The following is a 17,785-nucleotide window of genomic DNA, read 5'->3' as shown; positions in this document are numbered from 1 at the left end:
AAAGGCTTGATGAGGTTCGGCCGAAGTGGGAAATTATCGCCAAGGTTTATTGGTCCCTTTGATATCATCAAACGTGTTGGGGAAGTGGCATACCGTCTTGCATTACCTCCTCACTTTCAGGAGTCCATAATGTATTTCATGTGTCTATGCTCCGTAAATATGAATCCGACCCCTCTCACGTGTTAGATTGGATAGAAATCGACGTAGATAATGATGTATCTTACGAGGAGAAGCCAATCCAAATCTTGGATACGCGAGAACAAGTGTTGAGAGGTAAGACGATCCCTTTGGTCAAAGTATTGTGGCATCATCATGGTGTGGAGGAAGCAACACGAGAACGAGAAGCCAAAGTCCGCGAGAAATACCCCGAACTATTCTCAAGTTGGAAATGTATTGAATTTCTTACTTTTCTTAAGTAACTAATGGAGTTAATCTTGAGCCTCAAATTCTTAATGTTCCTTTATTTTGACCTTAAGTTTGAAGTAGTATTATGTTTAAATCGGATGTTGTGGTGGAATTGCAAGTATGTTAAGGTTACCTTGAATTGTGGTTGTATTAGAAATGAATGAAATTTTCTATTGTTTTCCGTTGTTCACTCCTATGTTGAAGTGGAGGTATATATACATATGTGTGATGTTTACGGGTGGACTTGTTAAAGATTAATGAATGGTTCGATGAAAATGATAGAAAGCTAGAATGTATGTACGTGCATTTATTAAGATTGTCATGTATTTTGTCAGGTGGGTAACGGAGATAAATTTCAGGGGCAAAATTTCTTAAGGAGGAGAGATTGTGACATTTTGTTTTCAGGGTTGCTCGAGCAAAGGAACCGTCGCTTGAGCATAGAATTGTTGCTCCCAATATCTTGTTGAATTGCAGGCGTGCTCGCTCCAGTGAAGAAAGCCTCGCTCGAGCGTGGAATGCTAGCTTCCAGCAGCGCAGCAAAACTTCTGAAGTTTCTCTTTTTCCGCTCGAGCGAAGAAGTTGTCACTCGAGTGAGGTCTATTGATTGTGTCTGGTCGCTCGAGCGTAGGAAGTCTCGCTCAAGCAAGGATCGCAATATCAGCTTTTTAAACATAACGATTCTAGATCATTCACACACACCACTTTTTCTATTCTTCATCTCCTCTCCTTCTCTTTGAAACCCTAAATTTCTTCCATCAAATGCCTCTCACACACTTGAAATCCACCCGAAATCGTTTGCTAGGGGCGAAGAACACATGAAGAGGGTCATTATCTGGGTTCGCGATAGATCCGTGAAGGAACTTGGATAGTTGAGGTAGGGATACTTTTACCCTTGTATGTCTTCATTATTGAAGAGATTTATGGTATTTGGTGTGATTTGGGAACCAATTGAAGGTTTTGTGTGATTAAACCCTTATTTCTCATATTATTTAATTTAATTATCAAATTGTTTGAAATCCTTCATCTCTTTCTTTCTAATATGAATAGAAATGTGGTTAAGAAACTAGATTGGTGACAAGGAATGAGAACCCCCAAATTTGGTAAAAACCCTAAGTTCCCAACTGGATAGAAATTACTTAATATAATGAAATTTTCTCTTGATTCATGGAAATGGATGGATGATGAAGAAATGAAATGTGGATATTGATGTGGTTAAAGAAAGAATGGCTTGAATGTCATTGTCCCTTGAGTATTATGTGGTGCTATTCTATGATGATGTTTAATGTTTAAATGTGGGATTGAAATGTGATTTAATTTGTTGAGTATGCATGAGTCCATGTGTGTGTGTCAGTGATGAGTGTAGGTGGTGTTGTGTTGGCACCTGCGCGGGGAGTTTAAAAAGCTGCCCAATTGCCCTGTCTAGGCTTATCGTTGGACGAATGTGAAAAAACGTTTTTGGGTGTCCACACAGTCCCGCCGTATAGTAGCCGACAAAAGTGGAAAAACGGATGATTTTCTTAGGGTGCCCACTCCCCGCCGTATAGTAGCTGGCGAATGTGGGGGTTGTCTTTAAAAGTAAAGGTTGTTCTTAATTGGACTCATGTGGAGAGGAGTGTGGTTCGGTTTCCATAATTGTGGATACTTAATTGTTGTACTTGATGACATGAGTTATACTTGCTTCATACATTATAGTGTTTCATTATGAGTTGTTGACGGTTTTCCTATGAAGCAAATTTTATTATAATGTTTTATCACATAAATGCCATTATCATGTTCAAAGGATTAGATAATTGGATAAATGTATTCCTACTGGGCATATGGCTCAACCCTAATTTGTTTTTCAGGAATCGATGAAGGTCAGCCTCATTGAAGGGTGGATTCAAGCACTAGCTCCATTTATGTTTTTGGGAAATTAATTGAAGTCTAGGGCATTTTAGATGTTTTGTAATTTTTTGGGATTTTTTAACTGAACCTTCATATGTATTTTGTAATGTTGTATGCCCACTGGGCTTATGTTTTGTTAAGTCATCTAGTTTATTGAACTGAGTCTTGTACTTCAGATATTGTGGGAATGTATTAATTGAATTGTAATCACTTAACCCTTAGTTTAATGAGAAAGATGACCCTTTTGGGATTGCAAGATCATGTCATTATTGTATATTGTGGTGTGATTTATTAGGGCGTTATTGTCACGACCCGAACCCGCCCCCGTGGGTTAAGGACGTAACCGGCCAGTAATCACGAGATTACCTACGGCCTCAAACTGTTCTAAACGTATTTTAACAGAGTTAATGGGGGCCAAACGGAAGCAAAATTAAAACTTTGTCCATAGAGCCGTGCTTATATGCACATCAAACAAACCATACTCAGATACGTTAATAACTCACATCAAAAGTACAGTTTCACAAAATTCATTACAGACAGGATCGTCCAAAACGAGTCAACCTATAACAGACTATGTACAGACATGCACTAGGTCCTTGCCAACAAGACAAAACATAGGTACATAGTAAAAGGGCAAGGATGGTCTCATGCGCGAGGCACAAGGCTGACTCTCCCAAAACTCCTGTTGTTCCTAGCAGACTTCACTGGGGCTGGGTTTGGACTTCCCTTGGCTCACCTACAAATACATGAATGAGCGTGAGCGATAGCCCAGTGAATAATATCAAATATAACAGTTACATAACAATATGTAGAACAACATGCTCCAAACGGCCTTGGGCCCAATTCATACTTCTGTTTAACAGCAAAATATATATAACTATACGAAATGCAAGTCAAGTAACTGTAGTTCCAAACATTCTGGCCTTTGGCCCATCCGGGTTTCCATTCATGGCAAAACGGCCCTTGGCCCATTCATTCATGTCAAACGGCCTTTGGCCCATTCATTCATGTCAAACGGCCTTTGGCCCATTCATTCATGTCAAACGGCCTTTGGCCCACTCATTCATGTCAAACGGCCTTTGGCCCATTCATTCATGTCAAACGGCCTTTGGCCCACTCATTCATGTCAAACGGCCTTTGGCCCATTCATTCATGTCAAACGGCCTTTGGCCCATTCATTCATGTCAAACGGCCTTTGGCCCACTCATTCATGTCAAACGGCCTTTGGCCCATTCATTCATGTCAAACGGCCTTTGGCCCATTCATTCATGTCAAACTTTTGTCCACAATCCCAATTAACGACTCATAATATTTATAGGGGAATAACAATTGGACATTGACAAGTTTTCAAATATTGATATTACTCACACTGATCGGCTTGTGGATGTGCCCTGGAGCTTGACCCTACACATTTCATGAATACAAAAGGGTCACTAACAGTTCAATCCGTTCTTTAATTCACATATTCCTCTTTAGGCTTTGTTCTTATCTCATTAACTCATTTACAATGCTTAACACATGCCTAAGAATGCTTACAAGTGAAAGAGAACGGAAAACGAATCACAGAATGCATGAACAAAATTCCAGAAAACAGGGTCCCCGCTCGAGCGTAAGCTTCTCCGCTCGAGCGGACCCTTAAGGCCTGCAAGGTACTGGTTGCACAAAAGATGCGCTCGAGCTGAAGGTCCGTCTACAAAAATCCACGCTCGAGCGTGAAATGTCCCGCTCGAGCGGGCATCCAACTCTGTAAAAATGCTGGGAGCACGATTTTCCCGCTCGAGCGGCCATTACCCCGCTCGAGCGGACCTCAAAAATCTGGGTTTCCCAGATCGTGTTCTTGAGCTCCAAATCAGTTTTCCATCTACATTTCTTGCATGCAATGGTTCAAATTACACATTTACACATGCTAACATGCTACTAATGCAGATTACAACATTAGGAAGCTCAATTACATGAATTATCTACATGCATGTCCCAAATTGTCTCAAACCCATCATCAACATGCTCAAATTCAAACATTCAAGACTTATACTCCCATGATTTGTACATGCATGTGGGAGATGCTCATCATTCTCAACTTAGATGGTACAAATGGTGACTACAATATGAGCTTTACCCAAAACTCCACATGAATCATGTGTTTCAAGCTCAAACGTGCAATGTCAAGGTAATTTCTTACATGCATGAGTTCTAAGACTTCAATCTCAACAAAAATCAACTCATTACATGTTCTTGATCACAAACAACCCTTGAACTTACAAATTACAAGTAAGAGTTCATGAAATCACTTACCTAAGAGCTTCAACACTCAAGCTCTAGCCAAATCTTGAGCTAGATCTTCAAATTCCCAAGTCTTGAGCCCAAATTACACAAATCTCTCCCTTTTTCTCTCCATGGCCGGCCTCTCTCTCCCTCTCAATTGTCTAACTCAGATTTTGAGTTTTAAGAGAGCTAAAGGGGAGTGCAATGCAAATATAAAACAAGCCCCACTAACAAATATTTTAATATAAAATAATGGGGTACTTAATTTATCAATTTAATCAGTTTAAATTGACCAGAATCAAATTTCAATTAAATTTCACCGTAGGCCCTAAAAATTATGCCAACCACAATGGCGTAGTCAATTTCGGGTTCCGTGGCCGATAAGGCCCTCAATTAAATTTCCAAAACAGACTACTCAAACAGATATTCCTACGATGAACAGATAAAATTTCAAACCACATATTTTCACATAGTGGAACACAAAATCATATCAAAATACATAATCACATCATGTTAAGGACCAATTAACATACTACGGAACAGGGGTGTCACAGTCTTCCCCCCTTTAGGAAGTTTGGTCCTCCAAACTTAACTTACCTTCGTCGGGAAACAAATGTGGATAGCGTAGACGCATTTCCTCCTCTTTTTCCCATGTAGCATCTGTCCCATAGTGTTCCTTCCATTCCACTTTCACCATTGGAATGGATTTGTTTCTCAATTCTTTCACTTGTCGGTCAACAATTCTTTCCGGCCATTCAGCATATTCCATATTTTCATCAATAGCAATCCGGTGATAATCAATCACATGCAACGGGTCTCGGAGGTAACCCCTCAACATTGACACATGAAACACATTGTGGATTTGCTCAAATCCCGGTGGCAAAGCAACTCTATAAGCAACTGGACCAAGTTTCTCCAAAATTTGAAACGGCCCAATATAACGGGGCGTCAACTTGCCCTTTTTCCCAAACCTGACTTGGCCTTTCATTGGAGAAACACGGATGAACACATGGTCGCCGACCTCATACTCAAGAGGTCTCCTCCGGACATCTGCATAACTCTTCTGTCGGTCTTGAGCTGTTTTGAGCCTTTGCCGAATAGTCTTGATCTTTTCAGAGGTGTCTTGTACAATTTCAGGCCCGAGCAAAGCTCTGTCCCCGACCTCTGTCCAACAAATAGGTGATCTACACCTCCTACCATACAAAGCCTCGTATGGTGCCATACCGATGCTGGAGTGGAAGCTATTATTATAGGCAAATTCTGCAAGTGGCAGGTAATCTTCCCAACTCCCCTGAAAATCCAAAGCACACATGCGAAGCATATCTTCCAAAGTCTGTATTGTTCGTTCTGACTGCCCATCTGTCTGTGGGTGGAATGCAGTGCTGAACCTTAGTTCTGTTCCCATAGCTTCCTGCAAACTCTTCCACAATCTAGATACAAACTTCGGATCTCTATCCGACACGATGGTTACTGGAACTCCATGTAAGCGGACAATTTCATCAACATAAATAGTAGCCAACCTGTAAGCAGTAAATGTAGTTTTGACAGGCAGAAAATGTGCAGATTTAGTCAGTCTATCAACTACAACCCAAACAGAATCCATACCGCGGGAAGTCCGAGGTAGGCCAACAACGAAATCCATAGTCACATGTTCCCACTTCCACTCAGGAATGGGGAGAGGTTGAAGTAGACCGCCTGGTTTCTGATGTTCAGCCTTAACTTGCTGACACTGAAGGCACTTGGACACATGTTCTGCAATCTCTTTCTTCATTTTAGGCCACCAATAGGTTTGTTTCAAATCCCGATACATTTTATTGTTACCCGGATGCATAGCAAATACGGATCTGTGGGCTTCATCTAAGACCCTCTTCTTTAGCTCCGGAATAACTGGAACACATATTCGGTTTCGAAATTTCAACATTCCATTCTCGATACTGAACTCTGCTTTTGGGCTGACTTCAAATTCATCAATTACCTTTCTGAGGAACTCATCCTCTTTCTGTTTTTGCTTGATTTCATCAACAATTGCCGGCTCGGCTATAATAGCGGCTATCAATCCGCCCTGTTCACACACTACCACTTCAATTTCCGACTTTTCAAAGTCTTGCAAAATCTCCCTTTGTTCAGTAAGCAAGCAAGCCATACTCCCTGTTGATTTCCTGCTCAAGGCATCAGCCACTGTATTAGCTTTTCCGGGGTGATACTGAATTTCTAGGTCGTAATCTTTTATCAATTCCAGCCATCTTCTCTGACACATATTCAACTCTTTCTGCGTGAAGAAGTATTTTAGGCTTTTATGATCTGTGTAGACTTCACACTTTGCCCCATACAAATAATGCCGCCAGATTTTCAAAGCAAAAACAACTGCGGCCAATTCTAGGTCATGTGTTGGATAATTCTTCTCATGTGGCCTCAACTGTCGGGAGGCGTAAGCAATAACCTTTCCGTTCTGCATTAACACACAACCCAAACCCTTATAAGATGCGTCACTGAAAATCACAAAATTTTCCGTACCTGATGGTAGTGTCAAAATTGGTGCAGTGGTCAATCTTGTCTTCAATTCATGAAAGGCTGATTCTCTTTCACTATTCCACTCAAATGGTTGTCCTTTACGTGTCAATTGGGTAAGAGGCACAGCTAATTTCGAAAAGTCCTTTACAAACCTTCTGTAGTACCCAGCTAAGCCCATGAAACTGCGAACTTCTGTCACATTAGTTGGTGTAGGCCAATTCACAATTGCTTCTATTTTCTGCGGGTCCACTGAAATTCCTTCCTTGTTGACCACGTGCCCTAAAAAAATAACCTCATCCAACCAAAACTCACATTTCTTTAACTTAGCAAATAGTTTTCTTTCCCGAAGTATTTGTAAAACAGTCCTCAAATGATGCTCGTGTTCAAGTCTTTCTTTAGAGTATATTAAAATATCATCGATGAAGACAACAACAAACTCATCAAGGTAGGTTTTAAAAATTCTATTCATTAAGTCCATAAATGCTGCCGGAGCATTAGTCACTCCAAATGGCATAACAAGAAACTCAAAATGACCATACCTCGTTCTGAATGCGGTTTTCTCAACATCTTCTGCCTTAACCTTCAGCTGATGATACCCGGATCTCAAATCAATCTTAGAAAACACCTGTGATCCCTGCAACTGGTCAAATAAGTCATCAATACGGGGTAAGGGATATTTATTCTTTATCGTTACCTTGTTCAATTCCCGGTAATCAATACATAGGCGTAAGGTACCATCCTTTTTCTTTACAAATAACACTGGTGCGCCCCAAGGCGAAGTACTGGGCCGGATAAACCCTTTATCAAGAAGGTCTTGCAACTGTTCTTTTAATTCTTTCATTTCGGCTGTAGCCATCCTGTAGGGAGTTTTAGAAATAGGTTGGGTGCCTGGCGCAATTTCAATAGTAAACTCTATCTCCCTGTCTACCAATTCCCCTGGTAATTCATTTGGAAACACATCTGGGAATTCTCTAACGATGGGAATATCATTCAATTCAACATTCACGGATTGTTCAGTCAATACATAACACAAATAACCCTGGCATCCCTTCCTGATCAATTTACATGCTTTCATTGCAGATATCAAATATGGTGGAGGTACTACCCCATTTCCCACAAACACAATTTCTTTCTGTTCTGGTGGTTTAAATACAACCCTCTTTGTCACACAATCTATAGTGGCACAGTATTTGGTCAACCAGTCCATGCCCAAAATTACATCAAAGTGTCTAAAGTTTAAGGGCAACAAATCTACATACAGGGTAGCATCCTCAATATGCATGTCACAAAACCGATATATATAGTCACATAACACAGATTCCCCCGATGGAGCAGACACACATAACAAATATGGCAACAATTCTAGGGGTCTTTTCAGTCTAGATGCAAATGCATATGTCACAAATGAATGCGTTGATCCAGAATCAATTAACACAAAAGCATCCTGATTACATATCGAGATAGTACCTGAGACAACGGCATTGGCATTCCGTGTATCACCCGGAACGAGTGCAAAGACTCTCCCTTGTCTCACTGTATCCCCAGTAGTAGCAGATCTCAAAGTGTTTCCCGGCTTCGGGATCGATGCAGTGGAGCTAGCAGCTATCTTCCCACTATTCTGATTACAATCTCGGGCTATATGCCCTTGTTTCCCACACTTAAAACAGGCTCCCGATGCACGGTAACAAACTCCACGGTGCCTTTTGCCACAAGTGTTGCACATGGGAGTCGTGTCTCGGGAAGAACTTGAGGTAGTTGAGGAGCCTGTGTTTTGCTTTTTCAGAAATTTCTTCTTCAAAAAGAAGCCTTGTCTTTTGTTGCCTCTCCATTCGGTTGTTGGCTTAGCTTGTCTAGCTATATTAGCCTCTGATATGATGGCCCGGTCAAGCACCCCAATGTAGGTCTCCAATTTCAGGACATTCACCCGCTCTAGGATGTCACTTCGGAGCCCACCTTCAAAATGCCTTGCCTTCTTATAATCAGTGTCAATTACGTGTGGTGCAAACCTGGCCAACTCAGTGAATTTGGCCTCATACTCAGCTACAGTCATACTGTCTTGTTTGAGTTCCATGAACTCTGCCACTTTCCTGTCCCGGACACACTGCGGGAAGTACTTGTCATAGAAGATTTCCAAAAATTTTGCCCAATCAATATCTCTGTGGTTTTCCCTCATCAACATCCACCATCTTCTCGCTTCATCTTCTAGCATAAAGGTGGCTAGAAGCACTTTCTGTGTATCCGAGCACGGAAACACCTCAAACAGTTTTTCAATCCCAAGCACCCAAGCTTCGGCTTTTAAGGGATCTAGTCCACCATGGAACTGTGGTGGTTTCATTTTCTTGAATTCCTTGGTGAGAGCGATTATCCGATCATCATTTTGATTATCTGGCACAGGTGGTGCCGGAGGTGGAGGTGGCGGATGTGGTTGCTGCCACTGTTGTTGCCACTCCTGTTGCTGTCTCAAAGCTTCTGCCATTTCCTGAATCAGTCTTTCCATTCTATCCAGTCTGGCAGCAGAGGATTCCTCTAACTCATCACCTCTGGTTCTCACCATCTGATTAAACTTGCATTATATTCCATACCAAAGGTACACAAGTAGACATACACTAAGGAGCACATATTTCCAGATAATTCGTAATGCAAGTAGTTCACGACTTACACATATAATTATTCATAACAAAACATTTAAGTATATAATCAATGATTCCAAACTCGTATTTATCACATGAATGCATCCTAGATCTCATCTAGACGCTTATTGCTCTTTTTGGACAAGTGTGTGAGTTATTAACTCGTGCTCTGATACCACTCTGTCACGACCCGAACCCGCCCCCGTGGGTTAAGGACGTAACCGGCCAGTAATCATGAGATTACCTACGGCCTCAAACTGTTCTAAACGTATTTTAACAGAGTTAATGGGGGCCAAACGGAAGCAAAATTAAAACTTTGTCCATAGAGCCGTGCTTATATGCACATCAAACAAACCATACTCAGATACGTTAATAACTCACATCAAAAGTACAGTTTCACAAAATTCATTACAGACAGGATCGTCCAAAACGAGTCAACCTATAACAGACTATGTACAGACATGCACTAGGTCCTTGCCAACAAGACAAAACATAGGTACATAGTAAAAGGGCAAGGATGGTCTCATGCGCGAGGCACAAGGCTGACTCTCCCAAAACTCCTGTTGTTCCTAGCAGACTTCACTGGGGCTGGGTTTGGACTTCCCTTGGCTCACCTACAAATACATGAATGAGCGTGAGCGATAGCCCAGTGAATAATATCAAATATAACAGTTACATAACAATATGTAGAACAACATGCTCCAAACGGCCTTGGGCCCAATTCATACTTCTGTTTAACAGCAAAATATATATAACTATACGAAATGCAAGTCAAGTAACTGTAGTTCCAAACATTCTGGCCTTTGGCCCATCCGGGTTTCCATTCATGGCAAAACGGCCCTTGGCCCATTCATTCATGTCAAACGGCCTTTGGCCCATTCATTCATGTCAAACGGCCTTTGGCCCATTCATTCATGTCAAACGGCCTTTGGCCCACTCATTCATGTCAAACGGCCTTTGGCCCATTCATTCATGTCAAACGGCCTTTGGCCCACTCATTCATGTCAAACGGCCTTTGGCCCATTCATTCATGTCAAACGGCCTTTGGCCCATTCATTCATGTCAAACGGCCTTTGGCCCACTCATTCATGTCAAACGGCCTTTGGCCCATTCATTCATGTCAAACGGCCTTTGGCCCATTCATTCATGTCAAACTTTTGTCCACAATCCCAATTAACGACTCATAATATTTATAGGGGAATAACAATTGGACATTGACAAGTTTTCAAATATTGATATTACTCACAGTGATCGGCTTGTGGATGCGCCCTGGAGCTTGACCCTACACATTTCATGAATACAAAAGGGTCACTAACAGTTCAATCCGTTCTTTAATTCACATATTCCTCTTTAGGCTTTGTTCTTATCTCATTAACTCATTTACAATGCTTAACACATGCCTAAGAATGCTTACAAGTGAAAGAGAACGGAAAACGAATCACAGAATGCATGAACAAAATTCCAGAAAACAGGGTCCCCGCTCGAGCGTAAGCTTCTCCGCTCGAGCGGACCCTTAAGGCCTGCAAGGTACTGGTTGCACAAAAGATGCGCTCGAGCTGAAGGTCCGTCTACAAAAATCCACGCTCGAGCGTGAAATGTCCCGCTCGAGCGGGCATCCAACTCTGTAAAAATGCTGGGAGCACGATTTTCCCGCTCGAGCGGCCATTACCCCGCTCGAGCGGACCTCAAAAATCTGGGTTTCCCAGATCGTGTTCTTGAGCTCCAAATCAGTTTTCCATCTACATTTCTTGCATGCAATGGTTCAAATTACACATTTACACATGCTAACATGCTACTAATGCAGATTACAACATTCGGAAGCTCAATTACATGAATTATCTACATGCATGTCCCAAATTGTCTCAAACCCATCATCAACATGCTCAAATTCAAACATTCAAGACTTATACTCCCATGATTTGTACATGCATGTGGGAGATGCTCATCATTCTCAACTTAGATGGTACAAATGGTGACTACAATATGAGCTTTACCCAAAACTCCACATGAATCATGTGTTTCAAGCTCAAACGTGCAATTTCAAGGTAATTTCTTACATGCATGAGTTCTAAGACTTCAATCTCAACAAAAATCAACTCATTACATGTTCTTGATCACAAACAACCCTTGAACTTACAAATTACAAGTAAGAGTTCATGAAATCACTTACCTAAGAGCTTCAACACTCAAGCTCTAGCCAAATCTTGAGCTAGATCTTCAAATTCCCAAGTCTTGAGCCCAAATTACACAAATCTCTCCCTTTTTCTCTCCATGGCCGGCCTCTCTCTCCCTCTCAATTGTCTAACTCAGATTTTGAGTTTTAAGAGAGCTAAAGGGGAGTGCAATGCAAATATAAAACAAGCCCCACTAACAAATATTTTAATATAAAATAATGGGGTACTTAATTTATCAATTTAATCAGTTTAAATTGACCAGAATCAAATTTCAATTAAATTTCACCGTAGGCCCTAAAAATTATGCCAACCACAATGGCGTAGTCAATTTCGGGTTCCGTGGCCGATAAGGCCCTCAATTAAATTTCCAAAACAGACTACTCAAACAGATATTCCTACGATGAACAGATAAAATTTCAAACCACATATTTTCACATAGTGGAACACAAAATCATATCAAAATACATAATCACATCATGTTAAGGACCAATTAACATACTACGGAACAGGGGTGTCACAGTTATAGTACAACTCATCAGATACGTCAAACTTCCAATGACCCGAGAATTTCTAGCTGAGAGACACTCTCACCATTATTCTTGGTCAAGTGTAGACTCAAGTCTATCGGTGTCCTAGACACACTTGTATATGATTTACCAAATTTCTCAAGTATTTTCTCAACATAGTGAGATTGAGAAAGTACAATACTATTAGATGTTCTAGTAATCTTAACACCCAGAATTATATCTGCAAGGCCCAAATCTTTCATGTCAAACTTAGATTTTAACAATCTCTTGGTAGTTCTAACAATGAGTATGTCATCAACGTATAGACACAAAATGACATAACCTCTGTCAGTGTCTTTGACATTACTTACCCAAAAAAAGTGTCTTTGACATATACGCATTTGTCACATTCATTGATTTTGAACCCATTTGACAACATAGAGTTGTCAAACTTCTCATGCCATTGCTTGGGAGCTTGTTTCAATCCATACAATGATTTGACGAGCTTACAGACTTTCTTATTTTGTCCTAGAGTTGAGAACCCCTCGGGTTGCTCCATGTAGATTTCTTCATTCAAATCTCCTTTTAAGAAAGTTGTCTTTACATCTATCTAATGTATCTCCAGACCACGTAAAGCTGCTATCGCAATCACCATGCGAATGGATGTAATCCTTGTCAAAGGTGAATATGTATCAAAGTAATCCAGGCCTTCTCACTGCCTGTATCCTTTGATAACTAGCCTAGCTTTATATTTATCAATTGATCCATCTGCTTTTATCTTTCTTCTAAAGGTCCACTTGCTCCCCAAGGCCTTACTGCCTGGGGGTAGATCAAGCAACTCCCAAGTATGGTTCTGTAAGATGAAGTCAATCTCACTCTTAATTGATTCTTTCCACAAAGGACTTTCAGATGAAGTCACAGCTTCGTGGAAAGTTCAAGATTTTCTCTCTAACATATAAGTCAAGAAGTCTGGACTAAAGGACTTTGCAGTCCTAGCCCTTTTACCCGTTCTTAGCTCATCTACATCCTCAGCTTGACTTGATCATCTACGTGATCATCTATGTGATCATTGTCACCTTCAACCTCTTTCATGGAACTCGGAACCCCTTCTTGGATATGACAAGGTAATACATTTTCAAAGAAAGATGCATTTCTAGATATCCATGATAGTATTCTTGTGTATATCTGTAATAGTAGACTTAAACACAAGAAATCAATATGCGCTACTATATTGTGCATAACCGTTCGATACAAAGGCAACGGGATTTTTAGGCTTATCCTAACCCTCTTGGGTTTAGGTATTACCACCTTTTGCATGACACCACCACATTTATAGAATTTTTACAAAGCCTTTTGACCTTTTCCAAAAATTCATACAGGGTCTTTAAACAATTCCTTGTGTCACAATGATTATGAAACTCTCAAAATCATATCACAGTAAATACATTCCCAGAATATCATCAACCGAATTAGGCACCCAAATATATTTGGTCCAACCTATCACTTTGAAGCCAATAGTCTTACTATTAGGAAACACAAATCCAGTGTTCAATAGTCTACTATTCAGAACTTCATAACATGACTAGTAGTCTTATAACCAGGAATCACTAATTTCTCAACATGTGGTCAGCAGACTTTCCACTACTAGGAATCACAATGTTTTAACCTGTGATCAGCAGTCACTTTACTACTAGGAATCACAACGTCCGGACATAGGATCAATGGACTCTTTCATTACTAGGAATCATCATGTCTTGACATATGATCAGGAGCCTCTCCACTCCTAGGACCATCATGTCTTGACATGTGATCAGTAATCTATTCACTACTACGAACCACAATCTCATAACTGTGTAGCCAGTGGTCAAACACCTTCTAGGAACCACCAGTTTTCTATCTTTGTGATTAGTGATCTTGTACTCACTAGGAGCCACCAATTTAAGAATATATTTGGAATTTAAAAATTCAAAAATATATTCACCCAACCCTAATGGGTTGCCTCATCTTTGCTTTCAAGCAAAGTCACATAGCAATCATATATGCTATAATTGACACAAGGATAACATACTAATTGTCTCTGATTAATTCATAGATATTTTCATACAATCTTATGATTTCCTTTAATCACACTTGATCTCTCTAGATCTTCCCCTAAGAACCTCGCAAGGCTTGAGGTTGTCAGGTGGAACAACATTTCGGTTGTCACCTCTTGAAGCCATTTCTAAAAAATCACAATAGAATTTCACTATTCTATTTTTCCAAAAACTAAACGTAATACTAGAAAATCCACAGTTTGAAATTTGATTCAAAACTGATCTCACCACTTACCCTAGAATCGAACATGGTCAGGAAAGTTTTTAGGAAGACTGGAGGGGTCACACCAGTCCCACTTAAGACCCAGTTAACCTTGGACAAAACTTTCAAGAGCATGTTGACTTCTAGTCTATGGGAAACAAATTTAGAATTAAGTTTTTCCAAGAGATAAACCAGGTTAAAACAAACCAATTCCCAAGCAAATTAAATTTGCTACCAAAATTACACCACTCATAAAAGTTAACCGATATTCCAAGAACTGAGCCCATTATTTCTGAATAAAATCAGAAATATTTTAGCTAATGCTAAAATTTGGTTTATTTTCTCAAAACCAAAACACTTTGGAAATAACCAAATACTTTCTCCAAACTCGATTTTCCAACACTTTGGGAATAAAATGATTAAACCCAAAAATTTCCTCAAACCCCAAAGGTTTGAAACAAAATCTGTTTTAGTTGTCATTTCTGAACAAATAAGAAATACTCTTTAGCTACGGCTAAACACTTTGGTTTCTATTACAAAAAACCAAACTAAGTTCCAAACTTACAACCAATTTAAAAATTGCTAACCAAATTACAAGCAATGTAAAAAATTGCTATCACAAAGCAAGAATATAAAATGATTTTACAAATTGGTAAACAACCATATGAATCTACTTAGCTAATTCCAATTTCATGAAAAATACAAATATGTTTTAAGTTTGTTGTAGAAATTGTGTTATTAAATAAACAAATAGATTTATATTTAGGAATTACAATTGCAGAAGCAGAATACATGCTAGAAATTACGAACAGAACAAAACTACATAACAAAATAAATGGGAAAAAGAAAGCAAACCGAAGCTTGCACTAGATAGTGTCCTTAAAACAGATACGATGCCTCAGCGGTTGGGTGCTGGCGGTTGTTCGACGTCTGCCTTCCAGGATAAGACGGTTGGACCAGCTACAGCAATGCACCGACTGAGTAGCAGGCGAACAAAACTTTGCAGCACTCTCTCAGAGGAAGAAAATAACATAAAACTGAAAAACTTATGAAGACAAGAAGAGCAGCAATTTCTTATGTTGGAGAATGAAGGAGAGTGTCTCCTTTTATACACATGGAGGGGGAGAGGAAAAACCCCTGCCATTAAGGCCCATCACAATTGCAGAAATGAATTATGTATTAAAACTGCAAAACTCTCAATTGATGGCAAGACTTAATATTGCAAAACTCCCAATTGATGGCTTTTATCCATCATCATTATAGAGGAGTTACACCCATTTTATACACATGTGTAACGTGTATAATTCTGCAGCCATCTTTTCCAACACCTCTTTCATGAGGCCAACTTAATGAGTCAATTTCTCATTCAAATCTTAATGGGTTTTGGTAATTCTTTTTGTGGTGTAAAGATTTCATTACAAAGAATCTAAACCCACTTTAATCCATCTCAATTGAGGATTGACACCCACTTTAATATTGCATTAAAGTCACCAAAAAATTATTATTTTTCCAACAATTAATGCATTAGCTATCCTAATCAAACATCTTTATTGGTACATTAAATTGTTGAATTCTAGAGCCATCACATTTTTTTTTTTTTCCTTCATTCAGGTCATGGAATAGTTATTTGATAATCTTGAAATATTATTTTATGCCATTCACATACTCATAATCTTCTCTCAATTATAAATTTTTTTTAAAAAAAAATTAGATAACATGTTACAAATATAAAAATCCAATAAATCTTTTTACTATATAAGTTAAATCCGCAAGTTAATGATTAGCCTCTATTTACAACAATCATGGTACTCATTCACCACCGACCAAAGTTGAATAACACGCGTCTTGGCTTCTGTATATTCTTTTACTAGACTGGTGAAAATTGTTTCAAATCTCTAACCAGGTCACGCATCGACACACTTTTTTCAATCTTGTTATTCAAGTTGCATATTGGTATTTATTAAGGTAAATCACATTTTTTATGTTTCAAACGTTTTTTGGTTCTTTATTTGTGTTTCAATGTCTTTTTAGTGGTCATGGCCAAACACGGGCTCAAGATGGGCAAATACACTTTGGCTTAAGTTTCAAATCATAATGAAAAATGCTTGGGAGCACTAATTAGTACTCCCACTAATTAGGTGGCAGTGGGTCTCGCCATTAATGATGTGATGTTTTGGTCTTGGAGTTGTGTTTTTTTTTTTTTTTTAACTTTTTTAATGCATTAGTGCTATTAGTGGTGATGTTTTTAGTGGGATGAATCATTGTTGAATCATAATTTCACCCGTATATTTGAATGCCATGTTTGATTTAAGCTTTCAAAAATTGATTCCAAGGTCACATTTGAATATACAGTTCAATGCATGTTTGTCCTTCTTTTTTTTTTTTTTTTGCAATTGCAGCCTGCAACCTTTTATTTGAAAACAAAAAATTTAGGGTCCGTTTGTTTGGTTTAGTTTTAGAATTATATTTTGAGTATGGAGTTGTGTTTTGAGTTTTGAGCTTTGAGTTTTTGAATCATGATTTGAAAAGAAAAAATTTGTTTGGTTATGAATTTTGAAAATAGCTTTGGAATGATTTGTAATTTTATTTTTATTTTGTATTGATTGATATATAGAATGTGAAATGATGTGAGAGGAAAGAGGAGAGATAAGAGAAAAAAAATGATTGTTTGATTGATTAATAATAATAATAATAATAAGATAAGATAGGAGTTTTGAAAAGAATTTTAAGTTGTATTTTAAAAATATATTTGGTTAACATATTGCATCCAAATCATAATTTAAAAACATAATTGAGTTTTGAAAAATAAACCAAGCGTTACCTTATAATTGTTTTTCATATTTTTAAATATGAAAATTATTTTTTTAGACTGTTTTTAAACAAAACAATTACAAAAAATTCCCAACCAAATATACAATCAGAAATAATTTTAAAGCACTAGCTGAATATTTTTTTTAACAAAAAATAATATATTTTTAAAAATATTTTAAATAAAAAAATATTTTCCGAATTTTTAAAATTTTTTAAATAAAAATTTATTTTTTTCAATAATTATTTTTTTTGAATTAAATTTTAAAAAGAGTTTGGTTATGTGTTTTGAATAGAATTTTGAGTTGTA

This window comes from Camellia sinensis, chromosome 6 (assembly GCF_055761805.1).
Source record: "Camellia sinensis isolate YWXY chromosome 6, ASM5576180v1, whole genome shotgun sequence".
NCBI classification, from domain to species: Eukaryota; Viridiplantae; Streptophyta; class Magnoliopsida; order Ericales; family Theaceae; genus Camellia; species Camellia sinensis.
This window is presented reverse-complemented; position numbering follows the sequence as displayed.